General features: G+C 38.8%; 1 pseudogene; it reads left to right on the top strand.

Moving 5' to 3' along the window:
• Positions 1 to 1560: 1560 nt before the first annotated feature.
• On the top strand, positions 1561 to 2102 carry LOC124965997 (protein FAM3C-like; annotated as a pseudogene).
• Positions 2103 to 4397: the final 2295 nt, after the last annotated feature.

The following is a 4397-nucleotide window of genomic DNA, read 5'->3' on the forward strand; positions in this document are numbered from 1 at the left end:
GGGCATTAATATTTGTACAACAGACATTGTGTTGTGTACCATTATAAACATATTGCCAATTAGCTTACTGAGGTGACAGCCTGCTTATCCTAGCCCAGCAGGAGTGGAGGCCTAGAGAAGGGGTGGGCCTAGAGGAGAGGTGGGGTCAGAAAAGATGGACCTGGAAGAGGTGGGCCTGGAGGAGGATGGGAGGGGCAGGTCAGAAGAGGTGGGCCTGGAGGGGGAGGGGTGTCTGGTGGAAGGTCAGAGGGACCACAGAGAGTGAGGAGCAGCAGTCTTGATGATCCCTAGTTCAGAGTCCTTCAATCTCCAGCATTCCATCATGATATTCCACCCAAGGGAAATGAGCTGGAGCTGGGTGGAGCCACAACATGCCTGAGCAGCCACCCTGAATCTGGGGGCAGTAGTTCCCTGGGCCAGCCACTATCACCTGCTTTGTACCTGCTGGCCTGAAAGTGCTGTGACAGTTGCAGGTATTCATTACACAATGCTAAGAGGAGAGGAGCCAGGCATGGTGGCTGACACCTAAAATAACAGCTACTAGGGAGGCAGAGGAAGGAGGATTGAGGCCAGCCTGGGCAACCTAGCAAGACTGTGTCTCAAAATAAAAAAGAATTGGGGATGTTCAGTGGTGGAGGGCTTACTTAGGATGCATGAAGTTCTGGGTTCAAGTCTCAGTACTGAGAGAGAGAGAGAGAGAGAGAGAGAGAGAGAGAGAGAGAGAGAGAGAGAGAATGCATTGTTAATATTGTAAGAAATTCCCACAAAAACCACGCTGGACATGGGAAATCACATAAGGGAGTTTATTAAGCAAACATTGTCTCCCTGCAGGGTAAGAGAGAAAATGAGAAGAAAAGAGAGGAAAAGAAAAGGGTGCACACTAGAGAGAGTGGAAAAGTGAGGAGGAGAGAGAAAACAAGAGAAAAGATGGTGGGAAGTTAGCCTTAAGCAGTTGAATTCCACTGGGCTAACAGGGAACCAATAATGGAGAAGGATACTTGTAAGCTGACTGATGAACCAATAGCTAGCTAGGATGTTCACAGACTGACAAGTAGTTGGGAGGTAGGGAAAATGGCTGCACAGGAAAGGGCAGGGAGAGGAGCTTTCAGACTGACAAGCTAGGTTGTGATGCAACGGAAAGGGTGGGGATTGCAGTTTTCAGACTGACAAACTAGGTTGTGATGCAAAGGAAAGGACAGGGGGAGCAGCTTTGTATTACAATTATAAAGCTCATTTACTTTTATTCTACTTTCATCATCATTTTAAATCATTTCAATGTTCATGGAAAATGATCTGTTTGGCAGAACTGCAGAACTCTTAAAATCTAAAATATAGATTGGTAGCCATGGGGGAAGCATGGGAGGAGGACAGGAGGCGAGTTGACTTCCTCTTGGCCACTGGCAGCAGGTGAGGGGAAGCCAGAGGAGTCCAGGAGGAAGCTGAGGCAAGCACAGAAGGTGGCTCCCATTGGCCTCCGGAGGGACTGATCTCAGGGAGACCAGAAGGCGGGCTCGGCAGGAGCACCTTTAATGAAAAGTTTCAAAGCCTGAAAAACTAAACATGCGGGTAGCAGGTATTGCAAATTTGGTAGCCGTGGCAGTGTTTTTACTGGCATTTTATGATATTTCTCAAGTATTTGAAATAAAAATGGATACAAGTTTAGGAAATCTCTTTGCAAGATTGGCATTGGACACAGCTGACTGTAGTGTGAAGAATAGTGTTGGAAGAGGGATCAACTTGCCTTGGCAAATGGGAAAACAGGAGAAGTATTAGACACTAAGTATTTTGACATGTGGGGAGCAGATGTTGCACCATTTATTGAGTTTCTGAAGGTCATAAAGAATAGAATAGTATTAATGGGAACATATGATGATGGAGCAACGAAACTCAATGATGAGGCAGGATGGCTCACTGCTGAATTGGGCAGCACGTCTATAACTAGTCTTAGATTTAGATACAACTGGGTCTTCTGTGGTGGGAAGGGCGTTAAGACAAAAAACTCCTTTGAAGTGCACATAAAGAACAATAAGGATACAAATAAATATGAAGGATTGCCTGAAGTTGTAGAAATGGAAGGATGCATTCCCCAGAAACAAGACTGAAGGAAATATGGAGAAAATTGAAGGAAGTGCACTTTCAGTATTAATGAGACACTCAAAGAACAAACTACCTGTAAATATTTTAAGAGCATGCAGTCATCTTGGTGTGTGATGTCAGGATTATTGTGTTGCTAACGTAAATAGCTGTCTTTGTAAGTAGTCCTCATGGGCAAATCACTGAACATTTCCTTGGAAGTACAGCATTTAGACTGCTATGATAATGACACATATCAATTCTAAAAGCATAACCAGTGAATTACTGATCAGATTGTGAACAACATATTGATATATATGTGGTCACTGTGAAAATTGATCATGGAGTAATATGGCCTTTATGAAGGGGATTTTGTTTATAAATATATGTATAGGTATGTATCTGGCCTTGTGATAACATTATCTTTTAAAGTCAAAAGAGATTTGGCTAGTTGTGTGTGCAAAATCACCTTATAGTCCATTTCTCCTGATGTAACTCTTATTCTTTATTTTCTCTTCCAAAGAAACCAAGAAATAAAGTGTTGGATATGAAAACTTATATCAGATTTGTGAAAAGCACAACAAATTCTTTAATGCACACAGCAAAAAGTCAATATGTAAATGTAGGTGGTCTTCAGGACCACACCTTATGAAATTTGTGTTAGTGATGTCAAAAACTTGATCTTGTATAAGCTAGTAGAGTGAAGCTGGAGGTGGAAACTGCACAAACCTGAAGAACCAGGCCAAGTCCCCTCCCTGATCTAATTAGGTCACTTAGGACAGCTAAAACAGTATATTTAGAGCAACACAGGTATATATTTTCCTTGTTATTGGCATATACCAAGTGGTTTGAAAAGGGGCATGTTTAGTATCATGAAACTTTGGATTTATACACTGAGAAATTAATTTTATATTTACTTAACCTAACTTCATAATGGCAATTATTGCCCAAAGCTACAGTGGCATGTTTAGAAAAGTCCTAATTACCCAGTAGAATGATAACATTTTTTAAACAATTTTATTTGACCTAAAATGATTTTATTCCCAATTCTACATAAAAATATAGGATACCTAACTTTTTCTTTAAGATGTTTACTAAATTACTTAGTTTTATTTTATTTTGCTTTAATTTTTCTAGGGCATTAAATACCTATTATGTATGAAGTATCTTAAACTGGAACATAAACAAATTTAACGATCAAACTGCCTTTCACATTATAAGGCAGCACTTAAATTTTGAATTTAAATTTTAGCTATTGTGTATAAAAACAACCTATAAGCACTAGTGTTATTTTTCTGTAAGTTGAATGTATTCTGGATATTTCATAACTATTGATAACCTTTGGGGTACTATTTCTTCCCTCCAACTGAATATCATTCATAAGTAAATCCACCTTATGTGTTTAAATAGTTTTTGTAAACTTTTTAGATTTTTGGTGCTTATATACTCAATCACATTCAGCATGATATTTTGACATTTAAAATACTTCTCTCAATTTTGTAAGTTAAAATAATAGCTGTTTTACAGTTCCAGGGATCATACAACAAATGTTGCAGCTTTTAATAATGAAAATAAATGCATCTTGTTTTAAGAAAACTAAACTTTAAAGTCTCATTTGTTATAGATCAATCAATTCAACATAAAGAATTTATAAAATGAAGGTGTAAGTTAGTGGAAAAGCTAGATTGGGCTCACAGAAACCTGACTCTCCAACATATTGGCACAGGCACTGACTTTCTTAACAAGACCCACACAGGTTAAAAAATAAAATAGAGACTCAAGAAGAGGAATGGCTTCAAATTATAAAGCTTCTGCACAGCAAAGGAAACAGGAGATAAGAAGAGACCTTTGGAATGGGATAAAATCTTTTCCAGCTACTCTTCCAACAAGGGATTAATACCCAGAATAGATAAAGAACCTCAAACACTTAACAACAACAAAATTAGTAACTCAATAAATGAGTAAAAAGAACTAAACTGATAATTTTCAAAAGTATAAATAGAAATAGACAACAAATATAGGAAAAAGTGTTCAATATCCCTGCCAATCAGGGAAATGCAAACAAAAACTACACTGAGATTTCATCACACTCCTGTTAGAATGGCAAACATCAAAATTACAAATAATGAGTGCTGGGGAGGGTGTGGGGGAAAGGTACACTCACGTATTTTTGGTGGGACTGCAGACTAGTACAACCACTCTGGAAAGTAGTGTGGAGATTTCTCAAAACCCTAGGAATGAAATCACCATAAGACTCAGCTATCTCACTTCTTGATATTTATCCAAGAGAAGTAAAATCAGCATACTATAGTGGCATGGTCACA

Source organism: Sciurus carolinensis, chromosome 16 (genome assembly GCF_902686445.1).
Source record: "Sciurus carolinensis chromosome 16, mSciCar1.2, whole genome shotgun sequence".
In the NCBI taxonomy this organism is placed as follows: domain Eukaryota; kingdom Metazoa; phylum Chordata; class Mammalia; order Rodentia; family Sciuridae; genus Sciurus; species Sciurus carolinensis.